This window comes from Lemur catta, chromosome 5, assembly GCF_020740605.2.
Source record: "Lemur catta isolate mLemCat1 chromosome 5, mLemCat1.pri, whole genome shotgun sequence".
Taxonomy (NCBI): domain Eukaryota; kingdom Metazoa; phylum Chordata; class Mammalia; order Primates; family Lemuridae; genus Lemur; species Lemur catta.
This window is the reverse complement of record NC_059132.1, coordinates 49,285,346-49,306,581: the sequence shown is the minus strand read 5'-3', so window position 1 is coordinate 49,306,581 and position 21,236 is coordinate 49,285,346.

The following is a 21,236-nucleotide window of genomic DNA, read 5'->3' as shown; positions in this document are numbered from 1 at the left end:
TTCAACAAATATTTGTACTTTTCTGCTTTTCAGCCTTCTCAAAATTTTCCCCTTTTGATTTTGTTAACCTTTCCATTTTCTTTCTACTAGATGTCTCCTATTTTTCCAGCATATCTTTAATTCTCTGAATTATTATCTTCTCACGCTTAACTCCTTTTCCCTGTTCATTTTTTCTCTGATTATTCTATTTCCCCCCTTTGAACTTCAGTTCCTTTATATAACTTCTCTTTTTGTATTTAGCAAATGACGCTGTTATTAGAGTGCATTAGCACACAGTCATTCAAGAGGCAAGACATCAAATTACTTCAGTTTAAAATGCCCAGGAAATATATTACAATATTTATTTTTTCATTCTTACTAGTTATTATCCAAATTATTGCTTTAGATTTACACTATATTCAATACTAGAGGGACTGTCATACAGTTTGAATGATATAAGAAAGCTTGCTATGACTGTTTAGATAAAAAATACTAATGTTAAATGAATAGATCTCAAAAATGCGGCATATGAAAAGAGATCCCTTTTAATCTTAATCAAAATCCGCTGCAAGGAACTTATAGTAATGCAACCATGTGCATGCTCTTTTTTATTAATTAATAACTGTTAATATTAATTCTATTGTTTTATAAAAGTATTACTTCCAATGAACTAAATTTTCTTTAAAGTACATGTTGCAATTATATTAATTCTTAGTTCTTATGTTACTTAAAAAAGTGAATGATAAAAATATACAGAAACATATATTGGTGATTCAAGAATTTAAAATATAATTCATATTACAAATATGAATATTCTCTAATATTGTCATCTTATATGTAGCGATTAAAAATCGGTGCTTTTTAAAAACTAATGGTTTCTTTGTCATCTGAGATTATTTCCTCTGAACCAATAAGACATCCAGAATAATTCCAATTAAGTAATGCTGATTTCAGAAAGTTTTATAAATATTTAGAAACCAAGTCCTTTCATTCTAGCCCACGGAAAGTGACTCTGCACTAATATTGTCTGACAGTGACCTAATTAGAGTCATTTGCATACTAATGAGACTTTGAAGGAGATAAGCAATAGCATGCTTGTAATAGATAATTAATTTGTATTTGAAAATAAGCTATGGCTATTTAACAACAACTCAAATGACACATTGAATTAAAAGAGTTGTTCAAGTTACTTCTTAACAATGAACTACTGTTCCAGCTTTTCAATTTTGTTTAAACTTCAAACTGATGAACATACTCCATGTATGAATGTATATTCATAAGGTAACTCCTCATTAAGCACATAATTCTCCAAATCATCTTCAAAATAATATCTCTCTTTGCCAAGAAATGAGGAATGATTTATTTATTATTAATTAAAAGATTTTCTTTTTATGTAGCAACATGCATCTGAATAGCACAATGGAGTTACTTTTTCAATAATCTTACATCATCCCCTGGGATCATAATTCCCATATTTTAGTCATTGGGATTGGAGCACTGAGAGGTAAAGGGATTTGGCCACACGAAGCAAACAAAAATGAGCTGGATCTTCCCTGTTGCAGTCTCTGCACTCTTCATTTTGCCTCCTAAGATGAAATAAGATATACAGAGCCCTGGGGTAAACTGAGCAGCGCAACTAATAAACTTGTTCAACATGTTCAATATATGGTCGTTATTGATCATTGAAAGCATAGAATATCTGAAATCATTTCCCAGTCACTGCAACTGGAAATGCATAAGTGAGTTGGGGTGAGTTCTATAATGCCTTTCTCTTTTGGCCCATTAATCTCTGTTTCTTTTAAGTTTCAAACTGTGACTGTGGTTTATTTTCATAAAGATAAGTCACTCTGCAGTATAGCTGTTCTGTTATCAATTACTCTATGCCTGACAGTCCTGAAAAAAAAATCACTGATGGAATAATTGTGGGTGGATTATGAAATACAGGCCTTTATACAAGAGAAATTTTAAATTTTCACATGAAAAAATAAATCTTCCCACTGACCCCAGAGGGCATATCTAACATAGACACTCACTAGTGTTATGTATGTAACCTCTCACAGGAAGATTAACCACTGTTGGGCTTTCAGGTAAGTAGGAAGGAACTCCTAGTAAAGCAAGAGCATACATGGGGAAGAGGAAAAAGAAAGTGGCCACATGTTTGAAGTACTAAGTTTGTGGTCTGTCATGCAATCTTGAAAACTCAACATAACCTTAAAGGTTAGAAATCGTTTCTTCTTTACAATACAAAATTTATTTCACTGGAATTACAGATTTTCAGTTTATATCTTATCGCTCAAAAAACAGCAGAATCATAGACCTTAGAGCTAGAAGAAGCTTCAATGGACTTTATATAATATTATATTCTTTTTTAACCTAAAAATACTTGAAGATTTTATTTTAATTTTTATTTTATATGGGGAATCATTAAAACCTAAAAGACATTAGGTGAAATTCTTAAGGTCACAGATAATAAGCAGTAGGCTGTGAATTAATCCCAGATTCTGTATAATAAGTTGTTAAATACCTGCTTTTTTCCCCTTTAAATGCCCCTAAAATGCTAGAATGAATCATGTGAAATCTGTAGGTAACACTATATCTGAGCAGGGGCATTCTCATCTTTTCATTGCAAAATCTCATTGTCATGCTTGTGTTTGAAGGCTCTTGACCACACAAATATTGCAGGTAAGAGCAAATTTAAAACAAAATATCACAAAACATCTTGCTAATTTGGAAAAGGCCTATTTACTAATATGTCAAATATTAGTAAACAGTAAATATATTTGATTAATATATCCACTATAATTATCAGCCTAAATTATCCCATCATTTTTCAAACCTAAGAATCATGTTTGATTTTCTGACACAGATAGAGCTGAACTTGTACTGCCCTGAAGCAGTCAATCTTGTCCCAGAACAGACATCAGTGTTTCAAGGTTCTTGTGTTCAGATTTTGAAATCCCACGTCACTTTATTCCTTTTGTGGAGTTTATACACAATTTCATTGATACATACAGACAGATACCCAGCTGGCTTTGTAAGCATGTATTACTTCAAAGATTATAACTGTAACTCTGCCCAATGCCATGCTGAAAAAACATTGTCCTAATTATTAAACCTCTTTCAGGATGCTGAAAACTCTGAGTTTCAGAATTGTCCTGGCACTGCAAAGTATTACTCTAAAAGTCACCTTGGTGCATGTGCTAGTAACTAGCAACACATCACCAAAATGACATTTCCTTTAAAAAAGTCATACTTTCTATGCACTTCAGATAAAAATAGCAGAGGCCTCCAGCATTGTTCCACATTTTATGCTCTCATGGACAAACACAAGAAGTTTCATTTAAAAACAAACAAACAAAACACGAGTGTTCATTTAATTGCACAGAATATTGTAGTTTTCCTGAATTATCCCCTTCAGTCTAGGTTAGATCTGCATAGTTGAGGTATATCTGCTTCTTGCTATGTCAGGCATGAAACTGAGCAGCTCTTTTGTAGATTGAAGCCTACGTTGGCCAAGGCTGCCTCTACACTATAGAAAGTTATTGCAATTCTGGGTATTAAAATTAAATCTCTCTAGGAAAAAAGAGAAAAGAATTTCAAAGTTGGAAGTTCTTCTTAGTTCTTGCGCATGCTATTCATAAGGGTACTTAGCTGCTTTTTTCCTTCCTTCTTATCCTCACAAGCATTCTAGTATGGCTATAACCTCAGTGGAGCTTTACTAGATCTGTCAGCTCAAAGGCTTGGAAGATGGTAGGTCTGGAGAGCTTAAGCGATGAAGATGGAACTAGAAGGTGTATTGGTGGTGGTTATTTATCTCAATGTTACTGTAAACTCTACCTTAGGTGACTCAAGAAAGAGGTTGTTCCCTCTTGCCAACATCTTGTAGATGAAGTTAAATGGCTAACTGCATCGTGTTCCATCAAATGCTGGACTAGCTAGCCCTTCGATAGCTGGCTGATAAGGACTATTTGGGAGGGAGAACAAATTCTAAATAGATCTCTTACCTCTTCTTAGAGGGTGTAGAGCTTCAAGCTGCAGGCAAGTGGGAAACAGCCAACAGGATTACTGAGAACCTGGTGAGCTACTCTGCAAGTAAAATGATAAAAAAGATTAAACACCATTTGGTAACTATGAGTTACTATTTGGTTACTGTTAGTCTAGAAGGATTGGAGAAATATATGAAAAAAATGTAATTACAATGAAATAGAGGAATCAAATGGCAAAAGTATGTACAAGCTGTGATGACGTTGGGAAGTAGAGCTTGCTTAGTGAGGTGTGGGCTTCCAGAAGAGTCTTGAGAGAGAAGATGACACTTGACATGAATCCTTACATATGGCTGGAATTTGAGGCTGTCACTGTCATGACGCTTACTGAGGGTGGCCTCATGATTCTCACACCCTTTCTGTTCACAAGCTGCACAATCTCTCCCCTTGAGTGTGTGAGGAACCTGTGATTTAGGATTAGTCAATAGAATGTGGCAAAGGTTAAAGGATTTAGTAATTAAGTAATTAGCATCAGGTTAATCTCTCCGTTGCTTTTTTGCAGTTAATTGTGCCTGGCACTGTGGGGCCTTTGAGTAGTAGTGTGAGTGGACAGATGAGCAGGTTGAGGGCTTTTTGAGAGAGGAAACTCCCCTTTTCCAGCTAAGAGTCTTGAAGAAACAACTATGAACCCCTTGCTCCCAGGTGTGGAAGGGGCATGTGTGGGTTCAAGGGTGTGTGGGGGGAAAGTGTTCAGTGCTCCACTTGAGAGAGCTTGGGGAGTTTGTCCCATGGATATTGGTCAGGAAAAATGGAATCAAGGAGTGCCATTGGCTGCGTCTTCTGTAACTAGGAGTGGCCTTTCTCGCCCTCAGAATCCACCCTTCAGATCTAGCAAAGTCACCCTCTGCTTCAGACAGCTCACTCCCTTTGCTGCATACCGAGCACCCTGTGTGGATGAAATAGATGTAAACCAATTACATAAATCCCAGGCCATGGTGTTGTTGAATAAATAATGTAAACAGCAAACATAATTCAAAAATTAATCGTGCTCTTTGAAATAACTCAAGGGTGACTGATATCACTAGCTGAGAGAATACTGCTGTTCTCAAGATTCCAATTTCATTGATGTTCTGAAGATATGCTTGGCATTATTTTCTCCTGGAAGTTTTCACTGCTTTGTACCAAGCATAAGAAAGCAAAGTGGAGACGTGACTCTTTTAATTCAGATAGCTTGTTTCAATAACCCAATTTTGAAATTTGTGAAATGTGAATGACACCAAATCAAATAATTACCCTTTTTTCAATAATAGCAACATTTTACATAATTTAACCCATATGGGGCTAGATCAATAGCCTGCTGAGGTGAAATCTAATTCTAGGTTCTCATTCCACATTAAAAAAGTTAAAATAAATAAGAGATGTGTTGTTAATTAACTAAAAAAAACTAAAGATGCTATTTTGGGGTGAACTATAACATAAATAACACTATATTCAATGTTTCCTGATTTTGAACAAACCCAAGCCATTTCCTCTGCAACAATAGAAACTAAATTCAGATATGTATTTCCTATTTCTAGTAACAATGGTACTGTCTTCCTAAAATTTTTATGACTGGCATATAGTAAGCATCAAAAGTAAATTGTCATTGCTAAAGAAAGAATACATTCAGGGTAGAATGGTCTTTAATATTCTAAGAAAGATGAGTTATGCTTTTATTGAATTGTTATAATTTCCTTATCAATAGGATTCATCTATTAGAAAACATAAATTTGAGAGAAAATGCACCAAAAATACAAATTTTAAAAATTATTGTCTTTGATGATCAAAAATAAAATTTGATTTATGAATTAGTTTCAGTTTTAATTGCACATTATATTTTTATTAGTTATTTCTCAGATCTTGCTTTCTGGAGTATATCAGATTTTATACTAGGAATGCTTTGTAGCTTCAGCCATATTCAGAATATGAAAAACCACCATCTCTTCTACCAATCTCATGTTCCTTAACAAAGGTTTTACATAGGCAGCAATCATCCTTAATTTGTGTATCGAGACATACAATTGATCCACAAAACTAGAGTAATTATCCTGGTGATTTCAGCTGAAAAACAATTTTACTGAGTTATGTAAAATATAAAACCAAAAGTTGCATTTAATTATATTAGCATTCTCATTATTTAATTTACCTCTATACATAAATTTTTCAAAATCAAATAAGTTATGTGTAGGACTTAAAGTTTTTAGCCAGCCCTACCACAAGACAAAACCATTATGTGAAACACAAAAGCAAACCCTGCAAGAAACTTTTGAAGATTGTACAAGTAACTGATAGTAAAGAAAGGAAATGACTCCAATTCAAGCTCCCTCTGGCTATTTTCAAAAATAGTTTATTTACTCTGTATTTTGAAAAATACAACACGAAGTAATGAATATTGACTAAACCTACAGTTAATATAAAATCTGTTCCCCAAACCCATAACAGATGGCTTGATGCAAATTAGAGCCATCACTCTGCCATTTAGAGTTTGTAGAAAACGCATACATTTGAAGGTACATTAGTTCTAAACTATTTATTTCAAAGTCATCATATATTAAGAAAAACCAACTATTTTTGCAGTGTAATGTATATTATGTATGTGTATGAGTGCTGTTGTGAGATATATAGAGGCATCTTATCAAGGCAACTCAAAATATTTAGGAGTCAAAAGTGGGGTGCATGTACATGATTCTTCTCATAACTAATGAAGAGAAAAAAATGCAAATCACTTGGTGTCACTCACTGGTCCTCAGGTGCTTACCTGAAAACCTGGAGTCAGAAAGCACTGATTTCTATGGTCTCTGGAGTGCCACTGGCTACCACCCATGCTCACGTGGATTCTGCCTGGGAGGCCACCAGATTGCCTTTCTCTACAGCAGACATAATGGTTATACATTTAAAATAGAGCAATAAAGGGGAAAGCTGAAGATTCAATAACCAAGAGTCATATATGTAAGAACAATAGCTTCTTTTCAGGGGCAGATTACAATAAATGACAGACCTTCTCAAGTGAATTAGTAATGTGTTCACATGGTTGTTCACGTTTGAAAAATTTTCAAAATTAAATTATTTTAAGTATGATGAAGGAAGATCACTTTCTGCTTCTGCCCTGATTTTCCCTTTGTTACACGACCCCGTATATTGATTGAGCGTTAAGGAGCGACTGTGATTTTGGGGATTAAACTGAAGGAAGTCAATTTGGGTATTCTTTTCATATGAGTGTGGCAGTCTGGGTTTATTTTATACTTTGCCATTGCTTCCATGGTAATTTTGTGTGGACTGTCCCACGGCACAGGAAAGTCTTTCAGGAAAACACGTATTTCCTGGAAAGCCTTTCCTGTCCTGCCTGAGACTCGGACACACGGCCAGAAGCTGTGTCATGCTGTGAATGGCCAGGACAGAGCTGACATCAGAAGTGTGGGGGAAATGTAGCAGCCACAAAAGGCAGGAAATGTGTGAGGACAATTCTTCCAGTTAGTCAAAATGTGAAATTGTGAGAAGATTCAGTTTTCATTGACACTTAAAATAGAAATTCAATTCCTGCTAGAAATACACACAGTGTGTGTGTGTGTGTGTATTGCTGGGGCTCAAAAATGATACTCTAAAACGAATGTCTCAGAAGCAAAGTTTCTCTCTGACCTTCTCCTGCCCTCTTGTCTCTCTTCCCTCATTCTCCCCGGACGTTAGCCACAGAAACTAGAATCCCTCTTTCCCAAAGTGGGTTATAGAAACCAGAACCCCACACCCCAAATCCAGTCATAAGACCTAAAAATATTACTCTTTCCTTCTGCTTTTCTGTGTATAAATTGGCCATAAAGACATTATCTGACCTATCTTGTTTGATTATAGGTCATAAAACCCTCATTCTAGAAAGGATCTTGCCCTAAACCCAGTAGGAAGAGTGCATGATCAGAGAATCCAAGAAGAATCAAGACAGACAGGCCTAGCTGAGTTTCTTCACTGTCTATTAGCAGTAGATCATGCCCTTTTTGTCCAATCATATTTTTACACGGCTGTCCATGCTTCATTGACCCTAAGCATAAAAATAGATAGTTTTTGCCCTGTATCTTTGAGTCTTCATTCTGAAGGTTTCTATGTCACATCAAACTATGATCAAATAAGTTTGTATGCCTTTCTCCTACGAATCTGCCCTTTCTCAGTTGATTTGTAGTGAACTTTAGTGAAGCTTTTCTTTCACCACATACAGTTTATACAATACAGATGTGCATATGTGTGTGTCTGTGTGGGTATCTATGGATATGCGTATATCATATACAATTGTAAATAGATCATACTTTTCACTTCGTTTTTGGAATGGAATTGATGAGAAACTCTGTCTATGGAGCACAGTCTCATAGCATCACTGCAAAGCACAGGAGTGCCTGTGTGTGTAGCTGCATGTTTTATGCCCTAACTTACCAAAGCATGCATTAGCGTATCTGATGCATTATGCCCTGAGAAAATCTAGCAGATCCAGAAAAAACTGCACACAAAACTGCTACCAACCCAGCAAATCAGACTGAAGAGTCAAGTACTACACAGAGGCACTTACACATATTAATCAATAAATCAATGTAGGATAAGAGTAATTTGATTATAAAATGATGCAACTCAATGTACATAGCAGCAACTGAATATGCATTTGAATTGCTCTTATGTATGCCTTAATTTCAGGTTATTTTCTTGTATTTTTCATAAATATTTGTAGAACAAGCAATTAAAAATTATTTTAGAATTGTTTCAGGCAACTGATTAATCAAGATATTCTGTTTTTTATCTTTCAAGATTTTGTTATATCTGTGATACTTTACAGTTATTTTCTCATTTTAAATATTTAATTTCTTACCTACTTTTGGATTCATAACTTTTATTCATTTCTATAAGAAATTGTTACAAATTGTAAAGAATACAAAATTATAAGAGCTGTCCCTTCCTCTTCTATATGTCTCTACTGGTAGGGGATCTTTAATTACTGAAACTCACTGGAAATAGCAATTATTTTAATGGCCTGCCTTATCTATTATAACATGCTAGGCTTCTTTATAACTTCTATGCAATTATGTTTTCATGTATATTCACCCGTACCATTTCACAAGTTTAGGTTGGGCCCAATCAAATTGCTTTCTTTTGGTTGTTTGGTTTTTTTTTTTCAGTCTTGATGTGGGAGAATTTATCCTGCTTAGATATTCAATATTTAAGGATATCTACATAATCTACCAGCATTTATCATTAATCAAGCAAGCAAGGTAGACTATTCCTTTTATATTCATCACAAGGAAAGCACACAAAAGATCTTGATCAACCAAAACTTTTTCTTGGCAATATTTAGCACATTCAAATTTTAGCTGAAACAACCTCTTCTCTGTGGGTAAAAACCATAGTTCCCAAGCCACTGCAATATAAGCCTTTTGAGAATACTTCTGTTACTTACATGCATTTTTATTCTCCTGGGAAATTGTTTTTGTTGACATTCATCGGCAGTGCTATTATATATTTGCTTAAAGGTTCTATTAATTAGGGTATTTTCAGCTATAAAAAACAAGCTCCTTGACTGTAGGTGCTTTTTGATATACATAGTTAAAATTCCAGAAGAGAGGTGACCCTCAATCATCATACAATCATATCAGGCTCCATTTCATGAATTCTTTCAGACCTGTCCTCATTGTATCAGACTTTCTTCAGACTAGTTTCTCCTAAGCGATGACAAATATGTCCATCAATAGAGAGAAACAGTCAAATCTTATGAGAGAATAAGATATGCCAATTGTTTTAAGTGAGCAAAAAGTATGAAAACAAAATAAATTGAGTCTCTGTCATGTGCAAATATGGCAGGCAGCTGTGCAAGTTTTCTCACTCAATTTGTGCAATCTTCCTAAGATTGGTAGTATTTACCTCGTTTTACAGATTTAAACCCGAAAGATTAATAAAGTTAAATCATGAGCCTAAGAAATTGAAAAAAAGAAAAAGAAAATTTTAAGAGGTCCTTCTGACCACCAAATCCATACCCTTTTAAGACTTGGCATACAGATTTGAAATGCCTTCTGGAACATAAGACTTTTCAGTCACATTTACATATGGATACACTATGCCCTTAGTGTCCATGTTACAGGAATTGAAATTTTTCAGTAGGAGTTGTTTCAAATGTGCATTTTTCATCTTTCTGTTGAGGCCTATGCTGTGGGTTAAATTTATTTCTCAAATAAATTCCAAATACTCTGATATATGTAAAACCTTCTCATATAAATAAGCAAATAAATAGTCAATAATTAATATAGGATTCTAGGAATTTCTAAAATATGCACTCATCTAGGGCTGTGGCTATATTTAGATAATATCAAATAGTAGACAGATTTGTCATTTAAATGTTTGATTTGTTCAATAGCAAACAGTTTTACACTTAATGGACTTGATGTTTTGATAATGAGTAAACATAAACCAAATCTTTTTTCATATTTAGAGGCTGGTGACAGAAATCAGGGCAAAGAGAGACTGAGATATTCAATAAAATAGGCAAAAAAAGAAAGGCAGACATGGTACATAGTTGTGCTATGCACATTACAGGCATTGGAGCTAGAGCGCACAGTGGTAGGGATTAAGACAGAAAAATTAGTACTTATTTAATTTATATTCTCACTCCATTCCTCAGTATATATTGTAATATGTAATGTATTAATTATAACATATTAATATATAATCCATGCATAGACATAAGGATATTTTATATTTTATATCAATATAATATACTAATATAATATATAAGTCACTATAACCTGAATATGCAAGATTTATAATTTAGAATTAATGAGTCCTGGTGTCTGGGTTTGGGTTAATATTCATAGACAAACTCAGGAGAGAGTATCCCTCACTCAAGAATGACTCTTTGGTTGCTGGCTGCTCTGGAGGTAAGTGATGACACAGGTGATGACAGTGGGAGGTCAGGAAAGCACATGAAACTTGGCTCAGTGCCAAGAGGTTAGCATGGGCTTTTGCAGTACCACCAGCTGCATCTGAGATTAAATTTGGCCTCACATTTACTTGCAGTTTTTGATCCTCTCCCAGAGAGTAGCGTGGGGGCGCTGCTCTTAGTCTGCCATCCTGACCCCTTCTCAATACCCTGATTCTTAACAACAATTTATACTAATAGTCTTCACTTTCTCCTTATGCCATATCTTATCATTTATGACTACTTATAGACTATCCCATGTAACTTGCTGTCCCATGAGTGACCAGTCACTTTCACTCACCCACCACACCTTTGTGTCCTTTCTCCTTGAGGACTCTGTAACATTTGATTTACTGAATCCTTGAAATCTCTTGTTTCTTTCCACAATCCTCTTCTGTATTGATTCTTGTTCTGGTCAGGTCTATTCTTTTCAATACTCAATTCTATTGTTTCAGTGATTTTCTCGATTTATGCCTGCCAATTTTTTAATGGAAAGATTGTGATGTTTTCAACAGTACCTCCGGGGATATAAATGCAAACTCATTTTCCTCCTAAACCAGCAACCCTTGTTGATATTCAAGGTCCATTCATTGTTCCCTTCATTTATGTTCAAAATATTAGTGGTTTGTACAAGCCTTTCATTACTTCTTATCCTCATCTAAACAGGCTAACCTGGCAAACCTATATTATATTTAATTATATATTGAGTCACTTCTTCTCTCCTGATTTTATCATCACTACTACCATTGTAATTCACAGACTCCTTATTTCTCATATACACCATCCCAATAACCTAAAATTCATTTTATAAATGACAACTACTGAAACGCTGAAACTTCCCCTCAACCCAACTCTGGTCAATATGCCTATGGCTTGTTGAAATGAACTTCACTTCTTTACTCTGCTATTAAAGAGCATAGATGAAGTGTTGTAAACCCAAAAGCTTTACCAGGGTGAAGGAGGCTGGGTTTAAAGGCTCAACTGTGCCCGATGTGCATGATCCATGTAAAGGAAGCAGATGCCCCTCAGTTCCAGCCTCTTGCTGCCATGCAGAAATGTGGTTTATTAATCTAAAAACTATAAATTATCAAGAGTCAAGAAATTAAAAGTTTGAGAATGTGTTAAATTTCATGGTGTGATAACGTTGGTCATTATTATTTTTTTTTTCCTATATACGAGTCAAATGATGACGTGTTACTGGTCAGGTCTAACCCATGCGTGCTCAACTGTTCTTAGTCTCTGCTCTGCATGCGCTTGCCCCAGTCTTTTTTCCCAGTGTTAATATAAAGTGTGGACTCCAAAGAGATTCCCTCACTATTTGTACAGTTTATACTATTTGCTTTCACTGTATGCATGTAAAATATAAGAACATTTTTTTCTCCAACTCAAATTTCCTTCAACCTTCTACAGTTTGCATCAAAGCACTACTTGAAATGAATGCCACTTCATTCTTTCATGTTATTTCTACCTCCTATGAACCAGCTTTATCTGATTTCTTTCTGTATAATATAGAATAAAAAAATTTTAGGTATACAGGGAAAATTTTTTTCAGATAGTTCTACCAAATTAATAATCTTTAAAGTCTCTCTGACTGTGTTTCTCAATGGGATTGGCACTGTTCACTAGAGAACAGTGTGGAAATTAGGGGAGATGATTTTGTTTGTCATAATAATTATGTTTCTTTCATTTACTGGTGTATTTCAGCTATGTTATGTCTTCTATATATGACGTTTTTGTACATACAATTTTCACGTGTCCCTCCCCTCTTTCTAATGCCCCATTAGGTTTATATGTAGGCTAAAAACATGTTTAAAATCATTGTGCCTAAAGTTTAACACTATTTCACATATAAACCAAAGGGCATTTTTTTGCATTATTCTAATAAATATGTTCCTTTTCAGGAATGAAACTACTTCATAAATTAAACGAAATTTTACTTTGCTTTGTTTGAATTTTATTAAGCACTGTCATCATCTTATATATTATTTCACTGGCCATTAAAATATGCATGTACAATACTATAGTTTTAGCTACCATATTCACCTTGATTCTACATAAATATGTGAACATCTAACTAGTTTCCTATGTTCTAGTGCAGTCATATCTGAGCATGTTCATATCAAAATGTTTGATTATATTCTATTGTAAATTGCTTCATATTTTCCCACTTTTATATCATAAGGCATTATTGATTTCAGCTTTTACATTTCTAAAAATATAAGTTATATTATCTATAAAATTGTTTCTGAAAATTAAACAAGCCATTATGAAATGTTTTTTGTTATTTAAAAAGAGAGTAGCTGGGACTGATAGGGTTGCAAAAGTAGTTTTTCTGTACGCATTGTTCTGGGTGGACTTTAGCTCCCTCGGGGTAACTTTGTGATGGTAAAGACATCTAAGGGTAGTGAGAAAATTAGATATGCCATTTAAAATGGAGTGACATTCCAGGTCAATTTCATCATGTTTAATGAGGTGAGAAATGAAGAAAATAGAGGAAGGTAGTTCCCCTGCACCCTTATACCTTGTGAAATGAGACTGGGTTAAAAGTCTATTAGATGTCTCCCATGGAATCCAAGCTTTATTTTTACTGAGCAATTAATTATCTCATGTTTTTGCAATTGATGATGTAGTTGTCTCTACTAAATTGTATAATACTTGTTATTTTTCTGTGCTTTTAATATACCGATTGTCACTCATTTTTTAACATACCCATTGCCTAACAGGTAATAAATGATATACCTTTCAATCACAAGCAACAAATGCAAATTCTAACAGAGAAAATCTGTGGTTATGGTGTTTACTGGATAGATATCAATGAGACTTACAAAATTTAAATAAGAGCAAAACAACTGAGGCTCAGTAAAACTAGAAACCAGAGAAGCACCAACCACTGTCTATGTCTGTGTTTTGGGGAAGAGGAATACGAAAATTTAGTTTCATCATGTTTTCTGTCCTGGAAACAATCAGTCATGACCAAGGAAAAGGAAAAGTAGCATGTTAAAGTCCTTGGAGATATTGTCGGAAACTGAATAGTCACTCCAATTATGTGTCCATTATAAGCATTCACTGGATATTTCTCAAACAGATGAGTGAATAAAAGGCTAAAATTTTGTTTTCCATAAGCCAATATTTCATATTTTTTTCTCTATTCCAGCTCATGAAAATGAAGTCTATAATGCTAACACTGAACTAAATCACTTATTCATACTTTTAAAAAAATTTGCATTCAATCAAAACACATCTACCATGACTGAAAAGTAGAAAGAAAATATTTGGAATACATAAAAGAAAATATTTTTTAGGGACTGAAACTTTCATTTTAAATTGATGAATGAAAATATTTTACAACTGACTACACATTTATTTTTCTCCAAATAGCAGGCTGTATTGCCACATTATTACAATTAACACTTTTCAAAAGTTCTATTAGGAAATAAGTTGGTTCATACCTTGTCTAGTATAGTGGCCCGTGGCATATTCTTATACCAAATGATAGTTCATTACTTCTTTTTTTAAATAGGTGCTTAAAACCTGATATGAAGTAGTGATATAATTCATTATAGTAGGATATTTATATTGGTTGGAAGATATTTTTTCATCAGACTAAATGTTATTCTTATTAGGTTATGTGGTATTGTAATTTGAAATTGTTAAAATATTTCTGATTAAGCCAAAAGGTACTCAAAACTTTAAATATTTAACATATTTAACATTTGTATTCAAAAAGAAAAGCACAAATTATGATGACTTTTAATTTTGAACAGATAATTCAAATTTAAATCCACAGTTTAATTTTTAATATAAACTGTATTTCATTGAATAGAACACACAATAAAGTTTTTCCCAAAGTAAAAGATTTGTTGGACATATTATTTATAACCAATGTAAAAGTAAACTTTGTCAAGAATTCTGAAGAGTCTGAGATTTTACCCTATTTGAACACAAACAAGTCAGCCTGCCACATGTTTGTGAATGCAGTGGAAGACACAAGGCTCCTGAGTCAGAAACAAAAATATGTTATTACTTACAGCAATAACAGTCACTGAAAATCACAATTTTTGCCTCAGTTCCCTAAGCCCCAGAACTCATGGGGTGAGGCAGAGGTCCAAGTGACACACTCCACACACAGTGGATTGTGTGAAAGTAAAAAAAACTGAGCTTAAGAAACCCGAATCTTTTATTATGGGCAGTAGGTGTGAATAGCCTTTGCTCCAGAAGACACCGTTTCTGTTTTCCAGGGCTACCAACTATATAAAGCACCACTAAGACAGCGTGGAACCAAAGGCAACCAGCGCCTCACTCATGAGACATGTAGAAATGAGAGGGACCTATAGTGTTGTTGCCCTACAATTTATAGGGAACCTTCCCTAAACTTTTTCCTAATTTCCTACCAAATGTACCAAAATTTGTCCGAGAATAGAAAATTCACATAACATAACCTGATATAAATTTGAATAGTGAATTCCCCCTTATTGTCTCAAAAACTATGTGATGTTTTTCACTCTTTGACAGACACACTGAGGGTCAAATAATCATATTAAAAAACACACACTCTGTAGACTATTCAGAATCTTGCAGTTCCCTATAAATGTACAGTATCCTGGTAGGAGGAGTTAGTATATCATCAATAATATCATTTTTCATGGCTTGTACTTTATTGACTTCTTGGCAAATTCTAGAGTGTGCTTTGCTTTGTATTATATCATCTCAGCTAATGTTTCCGTTATTTCTTCTCCTGCTTTCTTGAGATGGACTTTTGTAGCAATGTCAAAAAAGTTATTTCTACCTAATTTATAAATATTTTCCCTATTGATCTGAATAAATGTAGTTTAAGTTTTCCCCATCCCATTAAAGGATATTAGTTTGTACTATAAAGCTTCACATATGATGCTACCCAACTAATAATACCCAAACTCATGTGTGTATTTGTTACTTAACTTTGAAATTATTTGGAAATATTAATTTTGGAAATTTGTGTTAATTAACTCTCAGTGCTTTTTCTCCTTCTGGTTTCAAAAATAGATTTTTGAGAGAGTTTTACTAGATTACTCTTCTGCCCAATATGGCAGCCATTAATCAGATGTGTCTATTGAGAATTTGAAATGTGGCTGGTATAAACGAACAACTCAACTATTGATTTTATTTAATTTTCATTAATGGACATTTAAATTTCAAAACTGATGCTTAATTCAGGTTATTTGAAAACTTTTAAGTATGTTTGGCATAACTGGGATATACGAATCTGCTTTTCCAATAGTAAATTCAATGAAATCTAAATACAGATCAAGCATTTCCAATGAAAATTGAGCATCTGAAATGAGATGTGCTGTAAAAGTGAAATACAGAGCAGACTTTGCAGAAAGGTATTTTCAAATTACATATCGGGCTTGCAATGTATCAGACAGAGCTGGAAATCTTGTGTATTCTTCAAACAGATGGTTATTCTTTATTTACATATTTTCTAATAACATCTATATGTAGCTGAATTCAATTATCAGGAACCTAGTCACATACATTAAACAATTTTATTAAAGTAATCATAAATATCTTTCAGTTTGACTAAATATCTCTTTATATACCTTAGAAATCAGTTCACTGATGAAAGATACAAAATATAAGTGAATTAAGCTAATCTAATTTGACTGATCTGTCTTTTATCTGATCAGGATTCTTATTAAACATCACATTCTTAACCTTTCTTAATAATTTTTGAATCTATTTCTACATGGAAGTATCAAAATTATATCTATATAATAACTGGTAACATTATTAAACAACAGGATAGTGCTACACCCTTGGCATTTTGGTGGCAGGTTTAACTTAATCTACTGATGCCACGTTTAAAATATCAAAACCAGAAGACCGTTTGAAAATGTTATTTTCCCTCTGGAGAAAATGCTGCATTCTCTACCCAACTGGATAGTGTATCGAATTGATTGATACATGTGCCAACACAAATGCAGCTGTTTAGAATGGAAATGTTTGCTATGTATAAACTCTGCACTGTATCCCATAGTCCGTTAAAGATTAAATCCAGCCAGGAATAAAAGCCGGGGGCACAAACTAAGGGACCAAAGGCTCCATTTGCCCCTGTCCCCAGAATTCATCGCTCCTCCTCTTCCTGCGCCTTTACTTCCCTGCTCACTGCAGTGCCAAGAGAAACATCTGTCCAAAATATAGAATTCAAGAATTGTAGACCAAGGAGGGTCATGTCTCTGATTTCCCTGATTTGTGTGTTCGTGTGTTGTGCAAATGGAGCCCTGGCAAAAGGAAAAACAAACGGAAGCAGCCAAAGCTCATCAATCAACGTGTATTTGCTTTTTCTCTTCTGTGCTCTACTCTGCCCTCTATAGGCTCTAAAGTTAATTTCAAACCATTTTTCTACTACTACCACTGTTTATTCCCCAGTTAATTTTAACTCTGTTTTGCCTCTACTTTTCACTCTATTTAGCCTTTTGCTTGCCAAATGATATGATTTACCTGTGTATTTTTTTTCAGAAATATAATAGGCTTATTTTGAAGTTATTTCATTCTTGAACCTCTTTCATGGACATTAAACTCACTGCTATATTTAAGAGCAGAAATCAGGAATGAGACTTTGCCATCTACTCTAATTAGTTTAAGTTGTCATAATAGAAGAGCTCATTTCTGATAGCTTTCAGATATTAAGGTTGAATATCTCAGCTTTCGTGAAGAATGCCAAGTTTTAAAATCTTAAATGTTTTCTTCAATAAATTGTGGATATTTGATGGCTTAGGAAGTATTTTCTTTCTTTTGTTTAATATACAAAAATTCTATTCTTCCTGATCTAGCTTTAAATATAATTAAGTATGAAATAAACAGTGAGCTGTCTTTAAATATCATTAATTCTCTGAAAGCTAATATTACTAAATTATTAAGATGTCGTTTCCCTTCATTTGTTCAAAAGCTAATTCAAACAGGCAGTAAAAGTTGTGATTGAATATTGATTCTGCAAGCTGAATTAAAACTTGAATGAATTCTATTTAAATTTGATAATTAAAATATAGACAGTGAAATTATACAAGGTTATAATTGTGCTTCTGTGTGAAAATATCAACCAAATTGAAAGGTAAAATTTATTTATCACACCTCCTCAGAGCTACAAAGAGCTCTTGCATGTGCTTGCAATTTTAGCCAGTAAAGTTAGTTATTAGGGGCCCAGAGGCTGAACTAAATCTTAAGTCATTTTCAAACTTTAAAACTTTAGGAAGCTTTGCACATTTTTAGGCGGGGCGTGGTGGCTCACGCCTGTAATCCTAGCACTCTGGGAGGCCGAGACGGGTGGATTGTTTGAGCTCAGGAGTTTGAGACCGGCCTGAGCAAGAGCGAGACCCTATCTCTACTAAAAATAGAAAGAAATTATATGGACAGCTAAAAATATATATAGAAAAATTAGCCGGCCATGGTGGCGCATGCCTGTAGTCCCAGCTACTGCAGAGGCTGAGGCAGGAGGATCGCTTGAGCCCAGGAGTTTGAGGTTGCTGTGAGCTAGGCTGACACCACTAGCCTGGGCAACAGAGTGAGACTCTGTCTCAAAAAAAAAAAAAGAAGAAGCTTTGCACATTTTTAACCTACTCATTGAAGCAATCTGTGCATTATCTTCCTTATATTGAGAAAACTCATAATGAGAATTATTAATATGAAGTTGACTTCAGTTTGCAAGATGGTGCAATAAAGATTTTTCTCATCTTTTATTCTCTTAAAAACAGGCCCTAAAATGCAAGTAAAATGAGAATAAAATATGTGATTCCCTTCTTCCTGAAGAATATATATTTACTATAACCCAAAATATAGGCAGAGAATAACAGAAGCATGGCAACTCATAGAACAAAGGGAAGAAACTAAGGTCTAAAAGCCCAAAAAGAAGCCACCAAAGTCAAGCAAGACACGACTGCTATCCAAGTGAGAGCAAGACCAGGGTGAGTGGGAGGTGGGGGATAAAGAGAGAGAAATTTGCTTAGAGTCTGAATGAGGCACTGTTGGATCATTAAATCCACTCTGGGCAGGCAGATGTTTACACCTCCACATCACCCAGGGGAGGAGTTTCTGAAGATTGAAAGGCTGAGCCCTATTAGAAGCAAGGGTAGGGCAGAGAATTAAGTAAACTCTACATGCTGAAGAGTAAAACCACCTATTCCTTTCTTGTTCTCTGAACACCAACAGCAGGTTTCACATCCATGTAAATGTTTTTTTTGTTTGTTTGTTTTTATTTCAGCTTATTATGGGGGTACAAAAGTTCAGGTTATATATATTGCCCATGTACCGCCCATCCCCCTGAGTCAGAGCTTCAAGCATGTCCATTCCCCAGACAGTGCGCATTGCACTCATCATGTAAATATTTGAAAGAGTTTTGTCTGAAGATATTAAAGACAGTGAATCTACTGCTGTCTACATGGGTACTGTGCAAATTTTAGGAAGGAGGAAGGTGACAGCGGGTGAAGCTGCTGTTTTTTCCAGTTATTTTAATATAATTATATTGATTTTAGTACCTTTCATCTTTTTGAAATGTATGTCCATATACTATCTTGATTAAAAAAATAGCTAATATATAAAAAATAAAAATAACAATCACAGAGGTTAAATAGCATGCAAATAGATCCACGGGGAGAAAGACTGATGAACAGAACTTCTGCTGACACCAGACACTCCACAACTCGTGTTCCTTCTCCACACAATGTTGAGGGCCCCAACACCCTTTTCTATAGATACAAATAATAAGGAATGTATAGTAAACTCTTCAGTGTTTCTTAAAAATTATTAGATTAAGAATGTAATGTTCAAAAATGCATTTGGCGTTTGAAAATTAAAATTCAATCTACAATGGTAATATGTCACAATCTGAATAAACACTTGAAATTTCAAGACATCATTTTCAATTTATTACCGAGTCTTACAGCAAAATAATCTTTAATGTTTCTTACTATGTAGCTGGCTAGAAAATAGTTATGTATGATTACTACAAAGTAGCAACTATTTTTCAGCTAGTAATGAAGAAAAAACTAATCTGAAAATTCAGAAAATGATTTACAACCCTAGTGTTTTTAAAATCTGTTTTAGTCTGTGTGTTTCTTTGCACTTTGACGCTGTTATACAAAGTTTGTATGACAATAACTTGCATGTTCAAAGGCACTTAGTGATCACCTAAAATGTGCAGGATATTGGGGAAACTCAGTTTTAGTGGCAAAACTAGGTTACATATAATCATAACTCAATGTGCAATGATGGAGGCAGTGTGCCTAGCAGGTCCAGTAGAGATTGGGGAGCTAGAAATTGGGGATATTAGAAAAGAAATTTGAAAGACTGACTAATGCAAGTTCATCATGAAGTTAGAGTGTGAAAAAGGAAATCAGGATTATTTGTGTCATGACACTTAGGCATAAGAGATCATGGTATTTTCAAAGGATTGCAAATTATTCATTTTGGGTGAAACCTTTGTGCTTATTGGCAAAAAGTAACATAACAGAGAAAGGCAGGAGCCAGACCATATGGACCCTTATAGGGAAAGGTAAGATATTTAGTCATTGTCTTATAGATAATGAATCCTTTGAGCCTTTCAGAATAAGAAAATAACTATTTTAAAAGAAAATATATACTGTCAACTTGAAGAATGAATTAAAACTGCAAACTGAAGTGATAACATCAAAGAGAAATGATGGTCAGGTTCGAATGCTCTTTAGTCCATCAGAATGTGCTGGATGAGGAGGAGGAAGAAGAGAGCCAACAGGTGCCTAGCAGAGGCAATCCTATGTGTCTTAAGAGCGTTCCCTGAGAAAGTAAATAGTGAGTATTAAGTGAGGTTTTCTGTATAGTGTGTTTGTGAAATATGTTTATCAGTTCATTTCTGGACATTCATTCATCTATTAAAATATTTAAAATATAGAGCACATTCTATATATCACAGTTCTTGTTACATAGATAGATATGTATCCTTATTTCAGGTGGCTGTAGGATATCTCCATGAAAATGGGCAAGAAATATACTCTGAACTCCAGCCTGGACAGAAGTATTACAATTTTGACTTTTATACCACCATATATAAATTCATGAAGTTTGGGTGAGTTTTCTCGGAGGAAACATAAGAAGGCAAACGCATTTTAATTTAAGATACTAGTAGATGAAGAAAAATAAGTGCATAATATCCGCAAGAAAGGATGGAAAGTTGAATGGAAAACTACAGTGAAGGGATATTTTGGATTGAAAAATTTTGCATTCTATTATAATACATCTATCATTCATATTGCATCAATAAAGCAAGTCAAATAAGCACTGTCTAT